At 43.8% G+C, this 23,242-nt stretch overlaps 1 protein-coding gene across 3 annotated transcripts in view; it reads left to right on the forward strand.

Annotated features, from left to right (window-relative positions):
- The first annotated feature begins 2,932 nt into the window (after positions 1–2,932).
- The window catches only part of CTIF (cap binding complex dependent translation initiation factor), a 175,437-nt gene continuing 155,127 nt past the window's right edge, over positions 2,933–23,242 (forward strand). For all 3 annotated transcript variants that reach the window (XM_081942537.1, XM_081942538.1, XM_081942539.1), the window contains exon 1: positions 2,933–3,184. The gene's annotated coding sequence lies outside the window, so the exon portion shown is untranslated. The remainder of the gene's footprint in view (positions 3,185–23,242) is intronic.

Raw genomic sequence — 23,242 nt, forward strand, 5'->3', positions numbered from 1 at the left:
GCGCACAGTGTACGGCGCCTGCGCGATGCTCCGCCAAGCAGCTGGAGCCTCACAGAGGTGTTGCAGAGTGTTGCGGGTGGTAAGTACGCATGCGCGTGCTGCATGCTTGTGGTGGACGCCCAGCCCCGTTGCACCGTACCGGTTCCACCGGGATCCAGAACCCACCACTGCACGCGCACTGCTTTTTCGGCACTCCATGCCAAAAAGGTTAGCCACCACTGGCGTAGCCGACGCAATTAACAGAATTGCATAAAGTTAAGTAAGAATGGGATGGGGAAGAAGAGAGAAGCAATTCAATGTGTCAGGAAAATAGATGGGGTAGGGTACCTGAACATGGGAAAACTGTCTGAGACAGACTGATCAAGGCTACAATTACTGGAAAAAGAATAGGTTACATTGTAGGTGGCTCATTAGAATTCAGACTGGAGAATCCCTGTATATGAATTTAAATTTCCCCACCTTTTATTGTGTTTAAATAAGCTGGGTTTATTTCTGAGACATGCTTACACATGATTACCAATGCTTTCCTTGGAATTTACACCGCCCATATTAAAACGAATCTGTTAACCCGGGTTCAAATGACACATTAGCCTAAATTAAGATGGGCTATTCTGCTCGGTTTTTAGAATCAGCCAATTTTACGGCGATGCAAAATGTAATATGATTATCAATTTACAATTATCGTAGGCAATTTTATGTTGCACCCAGCTTTCCTGAATAGGTGGCTTTTCTTTGTTTTGTTTTACAGGTTTACTAAGGGAAGATGTCACGTGCTTTTTTAAAAAAATCAGATGAAACTGATCAGAATCCTGTCAGTTTCCTTTTAAAATCCAAGATTCAGGAAGAATGTAAAACTATGCTTCTTCCTCCTTCCCTACCACCTTTTTTTCCTTCCCTTCCCTTCCCTGCCTCTCTCCAATCCTCCCTCCCTCCTTCCTTTCTCCCCTCCTTCTTCTTTCCTTCCTCTCTCCCTCTCTCCTCTCCTTCCATCCTTTCTTTCCTCCCTCCCTCCCCTCCCTCCTTCTTTCTTTCCTTCCCCCCTCTCTCCCCTCCTTCCATCCTTTCTTCCCTCCCTCCCAACTTCGTCTCTTTCCTTCCTCCCTGTTCTCCAATTGAATGGCCAAATAGTAGACCTTCCTTTCCCTTTTTTTCTTAAAGCAGGTGAAATTGACAAGCGTTTTTGTCAATTTCCCTTTTTTGCCAAATAGGAAGAAGAACCGCAAAAGGTTTTTCCCTTCCTCCTGCCTTGGAACACACCAAGAGAGGAAGGTGTCAGGCGTTTTAGCAGCAGCCAGTGGAGGGAGACTCACACAAAAGATCTATTCGCGGGGAAACCGCCACCCCCTTCTCAGAGACCACAACCTCAGGTTTCTTTTCCCAGTGTGTATGTGAAGCTGCCCTTCACAAAAGAGAGGGAACCCACGAATGGGGGGGGGGGGGGGGAATGCAGCTGTGCATAAGCGCACCAGCGTGCCTACCGTCCCTGTCCTATTATTCCCTTGTATTCCTATTCATTTCATGTATACATAATCATGTTTATACTTATATGTGCTATCTAATTCATGCTTGATGAAATAAATAAATAAAATAAATAACATTAATAAAATAAATAATAAAATAAATATAATAAATAATAAAATAAATAAATAAAATAGATAAAATAGATAAAATAAATAAAATAAATAAAATAAATAAAATAAATAAAATAAATACTAAAATAAATAAAATAAATAAAATAAATAAAATAAATAAAATAAATAAAATAAATAAAATAAATAAAATAAATAAAATAAATAAAATAAATAAAATAAATAAAATAAATAAAATAAATAAAATAAAATAAATAAATAAATAAATAAAATAAAATAAAAGAATTAGGGAATTGGAAAAATGCAGACATGCATAAGCGCACCAGCGTGCCTACCGTCCCTGTCCTAATACTCCCTTGTATTCTTATTCATTTCATGTATGCATAATCATGTTTATACTTATATGTGCTATCTAATTCATGCTTGATGAAATAAATAAAATAAATAACATTAATAAAATAAATAATAAAATAAATATAATAAATATAATAAATATAATAAATATAATAAATATAATAAATATAATAAATATAATAAATATAATAAATATAATAAATATAATAAATATAATAAATAAAATAAATAAAATAAATAAATAAAATAAATAAAATAAATAAATAAATAAATAAAAAACACATAAATAAATAAATAAAATAATAATAAATAAATAAATAAAATAAAATAAAATAAAAGAATTAGGGAATTGGAAAAATGCAGACACGCATAAGCGCACCAGCGTGCCTACCGTCCCTGTCCTAATACTCCCTTGTATTCTTATTCATTTCATGTATGCATAATCATGTTTATACTTATATCTGCTATCTAATTCATGCTTGATGAAATAAATACATACATACACCCATCCACATCATCAGAAGCAGTTGTGAGCGAATACTTTTGGCAATATAGTGTACATACAAATAAATAAACCCCAAAGCCAATAAATGAAATGAAAGAAAGGAAGAGTGGAGACCAGGTCTCTCCCATGGCCAAAGGGAAGGACGGGGCTGTCACAAGGGAAAAAGATCTCAGCCACCTTCCCTTCCATCCGGGACACAGGCTCCATCCAGGTGAATTCTGCACGGGCTGCAGAAGAGCTGGGGTGGGGGGCGGGGGGCGGGGGACCCAGATCTCCCCCATCTCGCCTCCCAATCGCTCGGCCCGGAGCCACAACGAAGAGGGAGCCCCCCTCCCCTTTCTCCAGGCCTGGAGGATCATGCAGCTCCCCCCCCTCAATTTCTCCTCCCGGGTGGAACTACATTTCCCAGCACCCGCAGCGCCGCTCCCTCTTTTTCCTGAAACCCGATGCACGTGGCTCGCCGGGCGGAGCTGGGAACGTCACATTCCTGCATTCTCCCCGCCTGTGTCAGAGGGACCCGGGTGGCGTCGGAACGGGGCTGCTGCTGCTGCTGCTGGGAAGAAGGGACCCCCCCCCCAACCACCATCGCGATCCCTGCTTTCTTCCAGCCACCCGCCGCCCCCAACCACCCCTCCAGCGGCACCCATGCCCCTCCAGGGCGGCGTCTGATCCCCGGATCCTTCCCGAGCCCTCGGCCCCCCCAGCCATCCTCTTCCTCCCGGGACTCTCGGCCAAGGTAACCCTGCTTGGGGAGAGGGGTTTTTTGGGGGGTTCTCAAGCCAATCAGGGCTGGGGGTGCGCAGGGGTGCAGAGCCAGCGGGGACCCCCCGATCGGGGTGGTGGTGGCGGTGACGACTGTGCCTCTTGGGGAGTTGGGGCGCGCTGGGGCTCCCCGCGATCCAAAGGGGCTGCCCCTTTTTTCCTCCCGCCGGAGGGGGCTCCGTGCGCACCGCCTGCCGTGGCTGCGAGGCTCCCGGCGGCGACCCCGGAGTAGCCCCCCGCCGGTGTGTTGTCGTGGCTGGCGGGGCGGGGCGGGCGGCGCTTTCCCTTTGTTTTGCGGCGGCCGCCGGGATACAAAGTTGTCTCTGGATCGCTGCCTTTGGACCAGGTGCTGGGAAAGCGGAAGCCAGATCGGAGAGGGAGGGAGGGGGGAGAAAGAGGGCGGAGAGCCTCCCCCTCCAACCAGCCTTCCTCCTCCTCCTCCTCTTCCTCCTCCTCTTCTCCAACCTGAGTTTATTTTGCTTTCCCTTTTTTATATATATATATAAACGCTCCTCTGCGGGTCTTCTTTCTCTCAACGCCCCCCAAACACTGGAGATTCTTGGGCATGTCTTAAAGGTCACATATGGCCTAGTCGTTCCCGACTCTAGGGGGCAGTGCTCATCTCCGTTTCAAAGCCGAAGAGCCAGCCCTGTCCGAAGACGTCTCTGTGGTCATGTGGCCGGTGTGACTCAACCCCAAGGTGTTCCCTTCCCACCAAAGGTGGTTCCTAATTTTCTACTTGCCTTTTTACATTCCTTCGAACTGCTAGGTTGGCAGAAGCTGGGACAAGGAAGGGGAGCTCACGATGTGCTAAGAAGGGATTCGAACTGCCAACCTTTCTGATCGACCAGCTCAGCGTCTTAGCCACTGAGCCACCGCATCCCTTGTCTAGACCTCTCTTCTCTGCAAATCAGTCCCGCTTTCTCCGTTTCTCTTTCTTTCCCCACACCCACCCCTGCAGTTCGCGAAACTGGGCAAAACCGCCAGCCAGCTCGGTTGGTTGGTTGGTTGGTTGGTTGGGCCTGGCGGAGGTCAGCCTGGGAGAAAAGAAACACATCATTCCCGCGCACAAAGATCCTCTGGTGGGGCGGTGGAGGGAGGGAAGGAGAGGAAGAGGTGGGGTGATGCACAGCTCCCCCCCCCACCTTGCAATAGTCTGGTGCATCTTTTCTTTGGCTGTGTGCTTTTTCTTTTAATTGGGTAAATTCTTGAGAAAGTATAGGATTAGTTGGAGGGCTTATGGGGAAATTGCTTTTATTTATTTTTTTAAAGAAGGATCTGTGTGCATCGAGAGAGATGCTCACACTTTCTCTCTGGCGGTAATCTCCCTTTGTAACCTTTAAAAAAAAAAAAAACGCTTCCCTTCTCCCAGACAATGTCTTGAGGTCAGGCCACCCCTCTCCTCTCTTCTCCTCCATCATCCCATTGGATTCCTTGTTCCTAGATGATTGTAATCCCCTTCAGTTTTCCCAGAGGCCCTGGGAGGGTTTTTTTGCGCCGATTTCCCTATCCGGTTCTTGCACATGGAGTGCGTGCAAGGTTGCAATTGCTCTGAGGCAGTTTTGCAAGGTCTGGAGGTTGCATTTTGCCAAAGGAGCACATTAGGAAAAAGAAAGGGGATAAAAAAAAATCCTACAGCGGGCTTGGTAGTTTAGCTATGCTTGCCTAGATTCCTTGGTTTTTAAATGCAGATTTTTTTAAAAAAAATAATACCTGGATTTAACAGTCCTGCTGTTTTAACTGATCCAAGGGTGTTGTTATTTGCATGAGGTGCTGCAAATGTGCAATAGAAGCTTACCCGAGTGATGGTTGTTTACAAGGGAATATATAGCATATTCGGCGTTCTTATCCCCCCCCCCCCGCTGTGTTTATATAAAGGGATATAAAATAGAAACTGGCAAATCCCACACACAATTGGCAGGGATGTGGTGACCTTCCCCTTTTTAATATCCATCAGGTAGGGGATACTTGCTATTCTTCCCACCCCGGCTATCAGAAGTGAGAGATTTGCTAAGGGAGAGTAAATTCGGAGCATTTGGATGGAAGCTGCTAACGCTCCCTTGTGGTGACATGCCATGCGTGTTCATTTTGACAGGCAAGTGGAAAGCTTGCAAGGGCAACATACCTGGGCCGGTGGAGGTATTCCCGGGCGCGGTCTATTTTCCGGTTATAATTCTTATAAGTGCCCCTCCGATCTTATTCTCTGCAGCCCCTTCCTTCACCGGCTTTTCCCTATCAGGTAGCTGCGTCTGATTTTTCTCCTCCTTAGTTATGGGAAAGACGGAAGGTTTTTGAACGGAGAGTGAGGGGTGGAATCTTGCTAGATCTCCTGGGGATGCATTGGTAGAAAAAGGCGGAAAGGCATAACAGATTGCCACGGAGAACAGTTGGGGAACTAGCTAGTGAGGTGACCGTCACTTCCCTTCCAGCCTCACCCCGTTCTCTGCCTCCATCTTTCCTTCTGTCTAACCCGTTTTTTAAAACAATGTTTGCAGCCGAATGCATAACCAATCCCAAAAGCTGTCCCTTGCCTTGATTTCAAAGATGCTCTTCCTGGAAGCAGTTGATGAATTTCCAAAAGGCTTAGCATTGGATCCCAAGATACACTAATTTTTAGCAGGCTGGTGAGTCTGCTAAAAATTTCAAGGCTGGCTGCCCAAAATAAAATGAAAACGATAGCTCTGAGCTCTCTACACTCTTCATAGCGACTTTGCCTCAATCTTACTTCTTGTAGTTGGGAAAATCTGACCCTGTAGTGTTTTTTTTTTAAAGGAGCCTGGAAGTATCTTGATAGCAGATCATTTTTCCCTCTTTGTATACAACTGCTCTCTCTGTGAGGACTAGAAACTTGTTCAAAACCAGTTTTGCCTTTTTACGTGAATTGATGCTTTTTTTTGCTAATCTGCATACGTGGCATGTCCGTGAAGGATTTGCCTTGTGCTGAAGCAGGATTTTTTTTTTAAAAAAAAGAACATTAATGGGCATGATAGAGGACCAGGAGAGCATATTGCTCAGTGTGACAACAGCCACAAAATCAGTTCAGTCGAGGTGATTAAATTTAAATTAGGTGATTGCATTTGATAATTTACAATTTGGTATTTATCCTTTTAAGGAAGTTACTGTTAGCCTTATATTACATTGAACCTGAGACAAAGATGATACCAGCATGTGAAATTGATCTAAAGCAAGCCACTGTTGTTAAAAATCCAATTAAACAACTTTTACTTGTTTATAGTAATTTAATAATACAATAATACAATAGCAGAGTTGGAAGGGACCTTGGAGGTCTTCTAGTCCAACCCCCTGCCTAGGCAGGAAACCCTATACCATTTCAGACAAATGGCTATCCAACATCTTCTTAAAGACTTCCAGTGTTGGGGCATTCACAACTTCCGGAGGCAAGCTGTTCCACTGATTCATTGTTCTAACTGTCAGGAAGTTTCTCCTCAGTTCTAAGTTGCTTCTCTCCTTGGTTAGTTTCTACCCATTGCTTCTTGTTCTACCCTCAGTGCCTTGGAGAATAGTTTGACTCCCTCTTCTTTGTGGCAACCCCTGAGATATTGGAACACTGCTATCATGTCTCCCCTAGTCCTTCTTTCTATTAAACTAGACATACCCAGTTCCTGCAACCGTTCCTCATATGTTTTAGTCTCCAGCCCCCTAATCATCTTTGTTGCTCTTCTCTGCACTCTTTCTAGAGTCTCCACATCTTTTCTATATCGTGGTGACCAAAACTGAATGCAGTATTCCAAGTGTGGCCTTACCAAGGCATTATAAAGTGGTATTAACACTTCACATGATCTTGATTCTATCCCTCTGTTTATGCAGCCTAGAACTGTGTTGGCTTTTTTGGCAGCTGCTGCACACTGCTGGCTCATATTTAAATGGTTGTCCACTAGGACTCCAAGATCCCTCTCACAGTTACTACTGTTGAGGAAGGTACCACCTATACTGTACCTGTACATTTCGTTTTTGTTGCCTAAATGTAGAACCTTACTCTTTTCACCATTGAATTTCATTTAATTGTAGCAAGGTTCTAATTTGTAAAGAAAGTATCAGATTGCCAATTCTTTGTTTTGGCTGTGAGCTTGTTTGTTGTTGTTTGTTTTTTATGCAAAACTATAACAAGCAATTTTGCATAAAAAGACAATTTACGTTCATTTCCTTATGAAGGGAAACCAGAGATACACTATATTGCCAAAAGTATTCGCTCACCCATCCAAATAATCAGAATCAGGTGTTCCAATCCCTTCCATGGCCACAGGCGTATAAAATCAAGTACCTAGGCATGTAGATTGTGTTTACAAACATTTGTGAAGGAATGGGTCGCTCTCAGGAGCTCAGTAAATTCCAGCGTGGAACTGTGCTAGGATGCCACCTGTGCAACAAATCCAGTCATGAAATTTCCTCGCTCCTAAATATTCCACAGTCCACTGTCAGCTGTCTTATAAGAACGTGGAAGTCTTTGGGAACGACAGCAACTCAGCCACGAAGTGGTAGGCCACGTAAACTCGTCCAACATCAGTGTGTGACCTCACAAATGTGCTTCTGGAAGAATGGTGACAAATTCCCATCAACACACCCCTGAACCTTGTGGACAGCCTTCCCAGAAGAGTTGAAGCTGTGATAGCTGCCAAGGGTGGACCGACGTCATATTGATCCCTATGGATTAGGAATGGGATGTCATGTAAAGTAAGTTCATAGGCGAGTAAAGGCAGGTGAGCAAATTTGGCAATATAGTGTATATTGCTTATTTACAGAACCATTTTACCATAAATACATTGGCCAAACTTCAGACAGATATTTGGGACGGCTGATAATTGCCTGAGGATACAGGTACCGTAGTCCTCGGCGTACAACCACAATTGAGCTCAGAATTTCCATTGCTAAGCAAGACAGTTGCGTCCTATTTTATGGCCTCTTTGGTCACAGTTGTTAAAACAAATCACTTTAGTGAAGTGAACTGTGAGGTTTTTAAGTGTTCCCTCCCACACTGGCTTTACTTGTCAGAAACTAGCTGGAAAAATGACAAAGGGCGACCATATGGGACAGGACAGCTGTGATAAATAAATGCCAGTTGCCAAGGGGCCGAATTTTGATCACGGGACCATGGGGATGCTGCAAAGGCTGTGCTGTAACTTTGATCATTAAAGGGATGGTTGTAAGTCGAGGACTACCTGCATTTGCTGGGAAAACTCAAAAAACCATTTGTGGCTGGAAGGCATTTTTTGAAATCCTGATAATGCTGGGAGTTGGTGCTTGACTAGGTAGGTAGGTACCCTGTTTGCCCGAAAATAAGACAGGGTCTTATTTTCTTTCAACCCCCGAAATAAGCGCTTGGCCTTATTTTTGGAGAGGTCTTATTCTTTTTGAGGTGCAGGAGGCCGTTTAACCTTGGCCTGTGGCCCGCAGATCAGCTGATCCAGAGAGGACCAGAAGTTCTGTTTCTGTTTCTGACACACTCTTGCCAGCCCTACCGTTGCTGGGCCTACCGCTCTTTTTGCGGCCGCCACTAAGAGAAGGGATGCGGTAGCTAGGATTTGCGGGAGCGACCTTTCCGAGGCTGGTCCGTGTGGATGGCAGGTACATGTGGGGCACATAGTGCGTGTGGGGCATGTTCCCCCCGTTCCTCACCCAGGCAATGGCAGGGACCGACTGCGCATGAGGTTAAATATTTTACGGGAGAGCTTATTTTCGGGGAAGGGCTTATTTTATTACATGCGCTCAAAGCCCAATTGGGCTTATTATCCCAGGGGGTGGGTGGGGGGTCTTATTTTCAGGGAAACAGGGAAGGAAGGAAGGATAAAAAAGGAGTCTGGCAAAAAGATACCCAAGGGCTATTTCATTCAACAAAGATCTGGCTGAAGAGCTGAGCCTTCATGCCTCTTTTAAACACCGAAATGCTTTATTTAATTGTATTTGGTTTCCTTATTTATTTGCTGACTTTGTGTACATTGAAGCTCAACGGGAGAAAGTGAGGCTTAATGGAATTTAATGGGTCCTCTCTTTCTCTCTCTTTAGCACATTGATCTTTAGAAACGCCCATGTCATCTTAAAAAACATTTAGAAGTCAAGTAAACCTAATCCCAGAAATGTGTACGGATCAGATTAAAATCTGAAAGACAGTGAATGAAAACAAAAATTGTTCTGGACCTTTTTTTTTAACCCAAACCAAGTCATGGTGTTGTTTGAAACACAAATCAGGGTTTTTAATAAAAGGTATAGAAGTTTAGCGAAATTTACTTTTCACATGCAATTCAGGATGGCAGCCGTTGCTATAAAGTGTAAATTGGAGTTGACACATTTTTTTTAGGTAAAAGTAAAAAGTGTTGGAAAGTCGCAGGAAAATCCTTCGGTTAGGTAATCTGTGAGGCAGACTTCTCTTTGTGCTGGCTCACTTGGCATCAGGCAAGTCTAAAACTGACACGCGGATTTCCTGTGGGATTCCCCCAGATTACAAGATTTCTGATCCCATTGGAGCGGCTACAGAGTGACATCAGGAATTACATCAGCCTTAATCTCATTAGCCTTCCTTGGCTAAGTAACTTTTCTGTGTGAAAAATGAAGAACGTTTTTCTTCTTTCATGCCTCTGCATATAAAAGTAAAGGTTTCCCTGGCACACATGTGCTAGTCATTCCCGACTCTAGGAGGCAGTGCTGATCTCCATTTCAAAGCCGAAGATCCAGCGCTGTCTGAAGATGTCTCCATGGTCATGTGATCAGCATAACTAAATGCTGAAGGTGCACGGAACACAGTTACCTTCCCACCAAAGGTGGTTCCTATTTTTCTACTTGCATTTTTACATGCTTTCAAACTGCTAGATTGGCAGAAACTGGGACAAGTAACGGAAGCTCACTCCGTTATGCGGTGCTAGGGATTCGAACAGCCGAACTGCCGACCTTTCTGATCGACAAACTCAGTCTCTTAGCTATATAAGTAGTAGGCACAGTTTATTCCCCTACCTTTTTCTGTTTTTTAACAAACTGGAATTAAATGCTAGGGTGGCTTTAGAAGTGAGAACAAGCCCATCAGGAGCCAACTCAAGGTAAATCCAATATCATCATCATCATCATTTAATGACCCCATAATCCCTTGTGGGGTGGAGTCTGGGCAACTGAATGGAGCTAGAAGAGTGTTTACTGGCCGGATGCCCTTCATGTCACCAATGCAGAGTTTTGTTCAGCAGATATATTCTCATTGTGCCCAGATAGGGAAATATCTGCCGCTACCTAGGATCGAACTCACAGCCTTCTGATTGTGAGGCGAGAGCTCTACCTCTAGGCCACCGCACCACTCTCAAAATAAATCCAATATGAAAGCTTGAAAATCTAATTCCTACATCTGACTGGAATCTGTGTTGAAATAGTCCTTGACTTACAATCATTTGTTTAGTGATCATTCAAAGTTACAATGGCACTCTTACAACCATCACAGCACCCTGTGGTCATGTCATCAAAATTTGGACGCTTGGAAGTGGGGGAAACCAGATTCACTTAACCGTGTTACTAAACGTAACAACTGCAGTCCTTCCCTGAACAACTGTGGCAAGACAGGTTATAAAATGGGCAACGCTCACTTAATAACCGTCTTGCTTAGCAACAGAAAATTTGGCTAGGTTGCGGTCGTAAATCGAGGACTACCTGCATTGATATTCAGTGCATCTGGAAATCTCATGTTGTCATCATTGTACTGCATTTTGAATATAGCTCAAAGAAGTTTTATTTAGCTTTTCTAGTTAATAATGTCTGAGCAGACGGCTTGATGTCGTTTTGTTGATTTAGAAATACACATTTGCAAAACATATGTTGAAGCTTTGCTGTTATGTCGCTGAGAATGCCCCCCCAAAAAACTGTTTTGAAAAGATGCTTTGTGGAGTCAGATTTATCCTCATTAAAGCTGCAGGGTTTGTAAGCAACAATTTGTTATTATTTGGGGCAAATGCAAATAAGCCAAGATGTTAAACCAGAAATCTTCAAAGTTGGTAACTTTAAGACTTGTGGACGTCAACTCCCAGAAGTCTCCAGCCAGCTGGCTGGAGAATTCTGGGAGTTGAAGTCCACAAGTCTTTTTTTTTTTTTTAATCGTTTACATCGTTCCTCTTTTGCCACATCTTTCATGTTCCTATTCACATTATTTCCCTAAATTTAGTATTATAATATATTGAGCATTTAAGCTTTATAAAACTCTTTCTTCTTACTATCTTCTAGTAATAATATATCAACATTAAACATCATTATTCTTATCATACACACACTAACAGTTTTATATCTTTATCTAAGTGTATTGTCTACTTATTTTTCAGCTTTCTTCATTTCCAAACTCCTTTTTTTCGCTCCAATCATACTTCCCAAATCATATACGTAATATTCAGTTTGCTCTTTCTCTTTAATTGCTAATGTTAATCTCTTCATTTCTGCACATTCTAATATTTCCCTTGAAATATGCAAGCCTTAAAAATTGCCAGGTTTGGGGACCCCTGTGCGAAACCATAGTCATGATTCACAAATTCACAAAACAAGCTTCCAGACATAGGTAGATCCTCAGCTTACAACTACAACTGGGACAAGAATTTCCATTGCTAGTCAATGCGGTTATTAAGTGAGTCATGTCCGTTTTTACTATCTTTTTGCCATGGTTGTTAGGTGAATTACTGCAGTTGTTCAATGACTCACGCTGTCATTAAGTGAATCCTGCAACTGTTGTAAATACAGTCCTCGAGTTACGACCACAATTGAGCCCAAAACGTATGTTGCTAAGTGAAACATTTGTGAAGTGCGTTTGTCCCATTTTATGACTTTTCTCATTGCATTTGTTAAGTGAATCACTGCCGTTGTTAAATTAGTAACATGGACGTTAAGTGAATCTGTCTTTCCCCATTAATTTTGCTGGCCAGAAGGTCGCAAAAGTGGATCCCATTAACCCGGGACACTGCAACCGTCATAAATATGGATCAGTTGTCACACATCCGAATGGGAATCACGTGACCATGGGAAATGCTGCAACGGTCATAAGTGTGTGGAAAATGGTCATAAGTCATTTTTTTCAGTGCCATTGTAACTTTGAATGGTCACTGACCTGTTGTAATTCGAGGACTACCTGTACATGCCAGGTGCCCAAATTTTGATCAAGTGACCATGGGGAAATGCTGAGATGGTTGTAAGTGTGAGGACACCCCTAGTCTAGACTCTTCTAAAAAACATCCAGTAATGGAGCATCCACAATTTCTGAAGGCAACTACTGTATTTTTGGGAGTATAAGACGCACCTTTTTCCCTCAAAAAAGAGGGTGAAAATCTGGGTGCGTCTTATACACTGAATGCAGCATTTTTGGCCTCCTGAAACCCCGCCCCCTTCACCAAAATGGCCATGCATAGCCTTTAGGAGGCTTCCAGAGTGCTCCTGGAGGCTGGGGAGGGCTAAAATGAGCAACAAATTGACAGTTTTTTGCTCATTTTTGGCTTTCCCAGTCCCCAAGAGCACTACAAGCCTCCTAAAGACTACGCATGCCCTTTTTTGACAAAAAATGGGCCCATTTTTACGAATAAAGGGCCGTTTTGGGGAGGCCTGCAGAGTGCAAAAAGCATTTTTATTTATTTTACCTCTTCAAAATCTTGGTGCGTCTTATACTCCAAAAAATACGGTAGGTACAGGTAACTTCAACATTCAACCACACCGGAGGTCAAAATTTCTGTTGTTTAGTGAGACAGTTGTTAAGTGAATTTTGGCCCATTTTATGGCCTTCCTTGGCACCACTGTTAAGTGAATCACTGCAGTTGTTAAGTTAGTCACACTCCTGTCCAATAAATCTGGCTTCCCCATTGACTTTGCTTGTCAAAAGGTCGCAAAAGGGGGATCAGGTGGCCCCAGGACCCTGCAACCGTCATAAGTGCGAAACAGTTGGCAAGCATCTGAATGTTTATTGGGTGAACACTAATGCTGCAACGGTTGCACGTATGAAAACGGTCATAAGCCACTTTTTTCCAACGCTGTTCTAATTTCAAACGGTCACTAAATGAATGTAAGTCAAGGACTATCTGTGTTAATCCATGTTCAAATGACATGGTTAACTGAACTAACCAAAATCCAGCCATGAAACTCCTTAACTACAATATAACCCCTAGTCTGGATTTGGGTAACATGCAAAGCCAAAGCAGGACTCAAACCATTGTCTCCTGATACCAAAGTGCATCAGAAGGACTCTGTACGAGTGGTGCAGTAGCCTAGAGGTGGAGCTCTCATCTCAGAATCAGTGAGGCTGTGAGTTCGATCCTAGGTAGAGGCAGATATTTCTCTCTCTGGGCACAATGAGAATATATCTGCTGAATATAACTCCGCATTGGTGACAGGAAGGGCATCTGGGAACTGGATCTGGTTTATAGAGTAAACTCAGCATATGCTAGAACACATAATGTTCCCAGGGAGATACATGTTAAATTTCTCAGAAAGACCACAAGAGATGAGATTCTGAGTGCACAAAGAGGGCAAGTGTTGAAATATCAAGATAGAGAAATAACCATTCTGAAACAGATCCCTAAGAAAGTTACAGAGAAAAGAAAAAACTATTCGCAATTAGCGAAGAAACTTTACCAGAAAGGGGTGTGGTTCAGATGGTTGATGCCTGAAGGTATGTTAATTTTCTGGGAGGATACTAGAGTTAGAATCAACACAACCATAGAGGCACAGGCCTTTATGGAAAAAAAACAAAGCACTCCTAGATATACCTGATGATCTTACACCCGACATACAAGACACGGGAGGGGCCGGAGCTCTGCTGCCGGGGGGAGAAGGGGCAATACCAAGAAAACTCAGATCACAAAAATGAATAAGGAAATCGGCTTTATATAAATTGATTGAAATTTTTATATGAATTTATATGCTGACAAACTATCAATATGTAATATTGAATTATTTGTTTAAATGAATACTATGAGTACGGGTGGGTGGCTGGGGATACCCTTCACACATTGTAACTGTCAAAATTTGTAACCTACTCCAATACCCTTTTCCTTATTATTATTTTTTTAAAAAAACCAATAAAACTTTGTTAAAAAAAAAAAGGAAGGGCATCAGGCCAGTAAAACACTCAGCTCCATTCAGTTGCCTGACTTCACCCCGCAAGGGATTATGGGGTCATTAAAAGAAGATGACGATGATCAGAAGGACTCTGTACCTGCAGGAAGCTATTTGGAAGTAACATCTATCAATCTGAAGACACAACAGCTGGAATAGACAAGAGCTTTTTCAAGTATACAGTAGTGATTTTTGTACAAGCAAACTAGTTTAGGTGTGTTTCCAATTATAGTTCAGAACCAGATGTGGCTAATCTCAGAGAAGGCATTCAAGTAGTGGCTGAAAGACAATTCCAGTTTGTGATTGATGGATCTCAAAGGCAGACGTCCTAAGTTTGATTGTTTGGGAGGAAATCCTGTGGATTTTAAGGCAGCTGACTAGCAAAACATCGATTGCAATCAGGCTCTAGGTTGATCATTATACTCATTTTTACTGAGATAAGCAGTTGGCTAAAGAAAGTGCAGACAAAGTCAGAATGAGAAGTTGATGATCTTGTTTCAAGGCAATCAAAGAATTTTGGGGAATGGAAAGAAGAGACCAAAGAATGTTTACTTTTACACATTTAGAACTGATTATGACAAGAGAATCTTGATACTAATTGAGATTGCTGTGCCTCCGATGCCAATCCAACTTGGTCAACCAGTTATTTACATTCCTGTAGATTAAAAGTATTTCTGGAGAAACGAACAATTGCATTGCCTTATATAGCTTTATTTTTATGAGGCCACATGCCTCCAAAAGCATCTAGATCACTGTTTCTCAACCTTAGCAGCTTTAAGATGTGTAGACTTCAACTCCCAAAATTCCCCAGCCAACTGAACTTAACAGAACAGAATAACAGAGTTGGAAGGGACCTTGGAGGTCTTCTAGTCCAACCCCCTGCCTAAGCAGGAAACCCTACACCACTTCAGACAAATGGTTATCCAACGTCTTCTTAAAAACTTCCAGTGTTGGAAGATTCACAACTTCTGGAGACAGGTTGTTCCACTGATTAATTGTTCTAACTGTCAGGAAATTTCTCCTCAGTTCTAAGTTGCTTCTCTCCTTCATTAGTTTCCACCCATTGCTTCTTGTTCTACCCTCAGGTGCTTTGGAGAATAGTTTGATTCCCTCTTCTTTGTGGCAGCCCCTGAGATATTGGAACACTGCTATCATGTCTCCCCTGGTCCTTCTTTTCATTAAATAGATATGCCCAATTCCTGCAACCGTTCTTCATATGTTTTAGCCTCCAGTCCCCTAATCATCTTTGTTGCTCTTCTCTGTACTCTTTCTAGAGTCTCCACATCTCTTTTACATCAAAGCAACCAAACCTGGACGCAGTATTCCAAGTGTGGCCTTACCAAGGCATTATAAAGTGGAATTAACACGTGATCTTGAAGTTTATGTTTAAACATTGATGGAGGGTCTGTCCCATGATACATCAGGTTTATTGTTTTAGGGAAATGAGGAATAGGTAGTTAGGATTTAGCTGGTATTCTTTGACAGCAAATATTCATCTTTGATGGCATCCCTTGACTAATAAGACCAATCCATCTATTAAGTGGGAGACTTGGTTTCTTGGTTGAAAGAAAATTCAGCCCTGTAGACCATGAAAGAAAGAAATCCTTGTAGACTTTCCCATGTTGATACAAGTGATCCTCTCTACTTCCCTTTTAATACTGTATGCTTACTTATACAATACTTATTGGTGTGAAGCTATCGATCAAGGACCTTGCAAACATGCTAACAGCCCAATCAAAGAACCTTTTGTCAGGATAGAGCTGGAAGGGAACCTTGGAGGTCTTCTAGTCCAACCCCGTGCTCAAGCAGCAGACCTCGTACCATTTTACCAAAGAGGCTTGGACAGTCTCTTCTTAAAAACCTCCAGTGATGAAGCGCCCACAACTTCTGAAGGCGAGCTTTTCCAATGGTTAAACATCCTCGCTGTTAGGAAGTTTCTCCTTAATCCCAGGTTGCTTCTCTCCTTGGTTAGTTTCCATCCATTGTTTCTTGTCTCGCCTTCTGGTGCTGTGGAAAATGAGTTGACCTCCTTCTTCTTTGTGGCAACCCTTCAAATGCTGGAATGCTGCTATCAGGGGATCAATTGTGGTCATCAGTTGAGGACTAGCTGTAACCAGGTTGCTCCAGGTTCAGCCCAGACCGGGCAAACCGGTAGTAGTGGCGGCAGGAGGCTCTGCCCCACCCCCACCCCGGATGCTTCTGCACATGCGCATGCATGTAGTAAAAAATATGGCGAACTCATCACTGGCTGTGAAGCTTGTCCTCATCGCGAGTTGAGTTGTCTACTGGGGCACATTTTACATGAGGCAGCTCTGTATAATGATCTGGGAGCTGCAATTGGCAGCTCCTATATTTGCACGCTCCTGGTGATAGGAGCACCTAAAACTCATTTTTCAGGTCCTTAACTGGTTGCTAATAGATTACCAATTACAGCGTAAGGCGCTGGTGTTGACCTATAAAGCAGTGGCGAAATTCAAAATTTTAAACTGCCAATTCTGTGTGTGTGGCTTGGTGGGCATGGCAGGGGAAGGATACTGCAAAATCTCCATTCCCACCCCACTCGGGGGCCAGCCAGAGGTGGTGTTTGCCAGTTCTCCAAACTACTCAAAATTTCCGCTACCGGTTCTCCAGAACCTGTCAGAACCTGCTGGATTTCACCCCCATATAAAGGCTTTTATAATTTGGCACCTGCAGGATACCTGCTCTAATCCAAATTGGCCTGATTTGATTTGCTAGAACGTGTAGCTGGTGATAGGGGACGAGGGTAGAAGTGTTTCTTTTCTATGGTCGTCCTGCTACTCTGAAATCACAGTCTTCTTTTAATGACCACCATAATCCCTTGCGGAGTGGAGTAGGGGCCACTGAATGGAGCTAGCAGAGTGTGTACTGGCCAGATGCCCTTCCTGTTGCCGATGCGGAGTTTTGTTCAGCAGATGTATTCTCATTGTGCCCAGAGGGAGAAATATCTGCCTCTACCCAGGATCGAACTCACAATCTCTTGATTGTGAGGTGAGATCTCTATCTCTAGGCCACCACGCCACTCCCTGCTACTCTAAAATAATAAACTCCCTTTATTGATCAGTCCTAGACTTCCCTGCTGGCTTTCAGGAAATTATTGTACACTGAATTATTTCAGAGGCGATTCTCTTGATTTTAAGCATTGCACCATCCTTATTTTGGGTTCGTGCTTCCTGTTCGTGTTGGATTTTACATGTTTAGAATTACCATGGATACTTTAATTGCTATTATCACCCATGTTCCTTTTCATCTGATTTAATTAAATGTAATTAATTTCTTTTCCTCGTATGAGTAAATTGTGTGATTTATTGACTAATAATGGCTGGCAGTCCTACAGAATGACATGCTAGGAATTTAGAAGGGAAGCTGTAAATGTCACTTAGTTAAGTCTGCAGTTCAGACCTTGGTTTGAGTTGAGGGTCATCGTCTTGATTGACCCCCTCCTGTTCGTCCATAATAAAATCTGTTGGGTTTGGATTTAAAAGTGATTTGTGGATGTAGACATTGTGGTTTATAGTTACAGCTTTTGACTTAGTAGACTACTACGTTGAACTATTATGTCTGGTTGGAGAAGCAGTCAAGTTAGCATTACCCTGTGAATGTAAGACGTAAATAAATGGATAATAATTAATAGTGTCCTAAATACAGCAGAACGTTGTTATCTTTAGCGGCAGTCCTCGATTTATGACCATAATTGGGATTTTTGAGCTACATTGAAATTCTGAGCAGCTGATTGGTCCTCCTGTTGATTGGTCATTCAAATGATCTGGATTCTTACGTGTTCATATGTCGATCTAGAGCCATATCCTATAAAGACTCTTATCTGGCAATCATGCAGCATTTGAATGTTTTAAAGCAGGGGTCTCCAGCTGTGGCCGCTTTAAGACTTGTGGATTTCAACTCCCAGAATTCCCCAGCCAGCTGGCTGGGGAATTCTGGGAGTTGAAGTCCACAAGTCTTAAAGCGGCCACAGTTGGAGACTCCTGCTTTAAAGTACTTTAAACACCAAGTGCCAAATTAGAACGAAGAGCTGCCCTAGGAAAAATGCTCAAGAGTTACAGGTAGACCTCAATTTACGGCGACTGACCTCAACATTTCTCTTGCTAAACAAGACAGTTGTTTAGTGAGTTTTGCCCCTTTTTAACCACCTGTCTTGCCACGGTTGTTAAGTGAATCCCGGCAGTTGTTAAGTTAGTGACACGGTTGTTAAAGTAAATTTTGCTTCCCCATTGACTTTGCTTGTCAACAGGTCACAAGTGGTGCTCAGATGACCCCTGGACGTTGCGTCCGTCATAAACACACGACAGTTGACAAGCAGCCCAAATTTTGATCATGTGATCACCGGGAGACTGCAGAGGTTGTAAGTGCGAAAACGGTGGTGTCCCTTTTCTCAAGTGCTGTGGTAACTTCAAGTGGTCACTAAATGAATGGTTGTAAATTGAGGACTACCTGTACTAAGGATTTGAAACTTAGTATATTTTGTCTTTTGGGACAAAATATTTTGGCTATATTTTGTCTTTTGGGAAAAACAAAAATGGCTAGTTCACATGTTTTGATTTGCCTCTTCCCTACCACCCCACACCAGTGGTGGGTTGCAGGCGGTACACCTAGGTACGGGCGTATCGGAGCCTGCCCGGAGCAACGGGTACTGTTCCGGTACGGTGCTCCGGAGGGCCCACCCGCTCGCCCTCGCTCCTTACCGGTCTTTAAAGTCTGCGGTACTTCCGCGCACGGGCATGGCCCATACCAACGCCTGTGCGACATTCCGCTGAGCAGCTGGAGCGTTGTGGAGGCTCGTGGAGACGTCGCTGGACAGTAAGATGCATGCTCGCGCTTGGATCAGGATCCAGAACCCACCACTGCCCCCCACCCTTCCCTCCCAAATCATGACCATAAAGAAGGAAAGGACTGGCCAGAAGTGGCCTTGCTACCAGCTTTGCTGACAAAAACTGAACATCTACAAGGCTATCAAAGTTTCCAATCAAGTGAAAATCCTAAGTCGGGGTCAGCTTCAAGGAAAATAACAATAGCTGATTTTGGGGTCTCTGCCACGCATGCGTGGGGGGGCGGGGCGCATGCATGAGGGGGCGGGGGGTTGCCCATGCATGTGCGGGGGGGAGGACCAGGGGGGAGTGCGGTGCACCCCACTTCCCCGCTGCCCGTTTTTGGTCCCAGGAGGTTTCAGGGATGCTTGCTAGGCCCAAAATGGGGTGCACGGGGATTATGCGTGGGGGGTCACCTGCGCATTCGCAGGGGGGGGATATCGCGTGTGCATTGCATTATGTCTGTAGGCACGCGTACGCTTTCGGCACGCACTAAAAAGGTTAGTCATCACTGACCTAGACTTTTATCCCGCTTCATAGCGCTTTTACATAATAGTAGTTATTTTATAAAATGGCAGTGTTGCTCGGAGGCCAAAGTGTATCTTGAAAGCATTGTTTTAACAGCAGTGTAGGTGTTAGTCATAACCCTGCTTGTGAAAGTTTTCCTAATACATAGGTATTACTATTCTAGAATGAAGGGTTTTTGCGGATAAGTGCTTTGTCCTAAATATTTCTACATACTGTACAGATTCTCAGTCCTCCTGGTCGCGGTTGTCCCAAAGGTAGTTTTTCAGGAGGCAACTGGACTTTCTTGTTTTTTTTCTTTTGAAGAGGTTTCTCTTCTCATCCAAGAAGCTTCTTCAGCTCTGACTGGATGGTGGGGGATGGAAGGATTTGTATTCCTTGCAGACAGCTGGTCATTTCCATCCTTTTAGAGTAGGAGTGTCAAACGGGGGGCCCGTGGGCCGGCTGTGTCACACGCAGGCCACGCTCACCCCAGCTTCGCAAAGGGTAAAAACGTCACGATATGTCATGCGATGGTGTGACACCGCGAATTTGACACCCGTGTTTTAGACGGCCGTTGAAACACTTGGAGGTTTATCTGTGTCCTCAAGGTCACTTGAGTTTTCTCCTGGTTCCTTCTAGTCTGCAATTTTTTCTCTGGAAATCCATTCCTACTCCCACACCAAAGGTCCTTGACGTACAACCACAATTGAGCCCAACGTTTGCTAAATGAAGCAGTTGTTTAGAGAGTTTTGCTCCGCTTTATGACCTTTTTTTGGCCACAGATGTTAAGGGATTCGTTGCAGTTAGGAACACGGCTGCTAAATGAATCTGGTTTCCCCATTGGCTTTGCTTGTCAGAAGGTCACAAAAGAGGACTACATGACCTTGAGATACCCCAGCCATTATGAATATCAGTGGAAATTTTGATCATGGGACCATGGGGATGCTGCAACTGTCAAGTGAAAAATAGTCATAAATTGTTGTGGCCTGCTAGCGGCCAGAGGAGTTGACAGCAGATTCGGAGAGTGAGGAGGTTGAGGAGGAACATGGGCCATTCCTGCAGTCTAGGGAAGGCTCTGATGAGGGCTCTGCATCTGAGGCAGAGATGGGGCCAGGGCCATATTCCAGTTATCAGCTGCCTTCAGAGTCAGACATCAGTGACGCAGAAGAACAGCTGGAGCCTGTTTCCAGTGTGCTCATGCGCAGAGTTGCCAGGTGAAGGGAACAGCTAAAGAACAGGGGCCAACTTGAGAGTAAGGCCACAGGTGAATGATGAATGCCCCCCCCCCAGAGGAAATAAAAGAGGGGTGAAAGGGGAGTGGAGTTTGCAGGAGGCAATTAGTTTGCTTAATTGGTTCGTGACTCCGAGACTCCTTGCCAAGTTTTGCAGATATCGGCCTGGCAGCTCTCCAAGCCAGATAAGGTCTGTGACAGTAAATCCTGCCTTGAAAGACTTTGCTGGATATAAATGAGCAGAATTCACTATAAATTAATAAAAGTGTTTTTTACCGGGACAAGGAATTTATTTCATGCTCTTGGGAAGCTTCGGTCAGAAATAAATCACTTTTTTCAGTGCTGTTGTAACTTCAAACAGTCACTAAACGAACTGTTGTAAGTCAAGGATTAAATGTATTCAACATCTAAAGCAATATTCCTCCGTCTTGGCATATACATTTGTCGTGATGAGTGTTTTAATTAACCTGCCATTTTTCCAAACAGTTGTAGTGGTTGTTAAGACAGTCATTTCGCAACCAGGCCTGATTTTACGACCTTTTGGTGGCTGTTTTTTGCTGGAAACCTGAAATAAATGTTGGTTTCTGGCAAAAAATGCCAAAAATTGCAATCACCTCTTTCTGAAATGCTGCAGACAGCTATAAATGCAGACCAAGTATCCAAAATGTGCCCATGTGACTGCGTGGTGTGTGTGTGTGTGTTGAAACTTCAAAACTGGGTCATAAGTAGCTGTAGGGAGGTCTGTCATAACTTGAAACAGTTGCTTAGTGAGTGATCATAAGGCGAGGCCTACCTGTAGGTGATATTATTCATGATGGTGTAAATATCCACCTTTTGCTCCTGTATCTTTTCTGGCTCGAGAGCTGCAGGGCCTTTTTGAGTAGGATGTACAAAACAGTGCCACGCTCCCCGAAATAGTAAGTGGAACGGAAGCAAAAGCTAAATGTCCTTTTTCCCTAATTCAGATAATTTTTCACCAGCTGGGTCTTTAATAATTTTAATTACAAATTGGTAGAGGCTTTGAAAGTCTCACCCAGAGTAAACAGATGGAGTCCTGGAGCTCTTGTTTTATTTACTGTATTGACTCATTGGAGATGCCACCTCAAGCACGGAAGTGATTCTAAGCAACATTTAAGACATAAAGACAAAAGGCACAGTAACTAAAACAAAGACCATGTTAATCTACCATATCACAGGAGGAAAATCCTCCTTTGATATTCATTGGGCTTCATATTCCTTTTGACATGATTTGAATGGAAATGGTTAATTCATATTACTGTTGGGTTTAATGCAGTGGTGGGTTCCGGATCCCGGTGCAACCAGTACGGTGCAACGGGGCTGGGCGTCCACTACATGAATGCGCGCAGTGCGCGCCTGCGTACTTACCACCTGCGACGCTCCAGCTGCTTGGCAGAGTGTCGCGCAGGCGCGGAAGCCTGGAAAACTTCAAATACCGGTAAGGAGCGCGGGTGGGCGGGCCCTCTGGAGCATCGTACCGGAACGGTACCTGGTGCTCCCGGCAGGCACCGGTACGCCCATACCAGGGCGTACCAGTCGTAACCCACCACTGGTTTAATGACAAACAGAATTAAAGAGTTGGGAGGGACCTTGGAGGTCTTCCAGTCCAACCCGCTGCTCAGGCATGAAACCCTATACCAAGGGCCAGCAACCCGTGGCTCTGGAGCTGCATGTGGCTCTTTCATTCCTCTGCTGTGGCTCCCTGATGCTCAAAATATGTGCAACACCTGCTGGCATGCAATTTATTAAGCTTTTCGAGCCCTGGTAGGTTTTGTGGCTTCCGGTGTTTTCTTTTCCGTGGGAAATGGATCCAAATGGCTCTTTGAGTGTTTAAGGTTGCCGATCCCTTCCCTACACCACTTCAGACAAATGGTTGTCCAATCTCTTCTTAAAAACCTCCAGTGTTGGAGCGCCCTCAACTCCTGGAGGCAAGTCTCTCCACTGATTAATTGATCTTATTGTCATGAAATTTCTCCTTCGTTGTTCTCAAAAATTTCAATGTTGGAAATTCAATGAGAGTTCTTCAATCTCCCTAAAGGGAAGTTTAAGAGAATTCAGAGTTTTTAGAATTGGTACAGACGGTCCTCATCTTACAACCACCATTGAGCCACAGTTTCTGTTGCTAAGCAAGACAGTTGTGAAGTTAATTTTGCCCCATTTCACAACTTTTCTTGCCATAGGTGAATCACTGCGATGGTTGTGTTAGTCACACAGTTGTTCAGTGAATCTGGCTTCCCCTCTGACTTTGCTTGTCAGAAGGTCACAAAAGGGGATTAGGTGACTCTAGGACACTGCTGCCAGTGTCATAAATATGAGCCAGTTGCCAAGTGTCTGAGTTTTGATCAAGGTGACCATAGGGATTCT

The sequence above is a fragment of the Natrix helvetica genome (assembly GCF_964273705.1).
Source record: "Natrix helvetica genome assembly, chromosome: 2".
Classification (NCBI taxonomy): Eukaryota; Metazoa; Chordata; class Lepidosauria; order Squamata; family Natricidae; genus Natrix; species Natrix helvetica.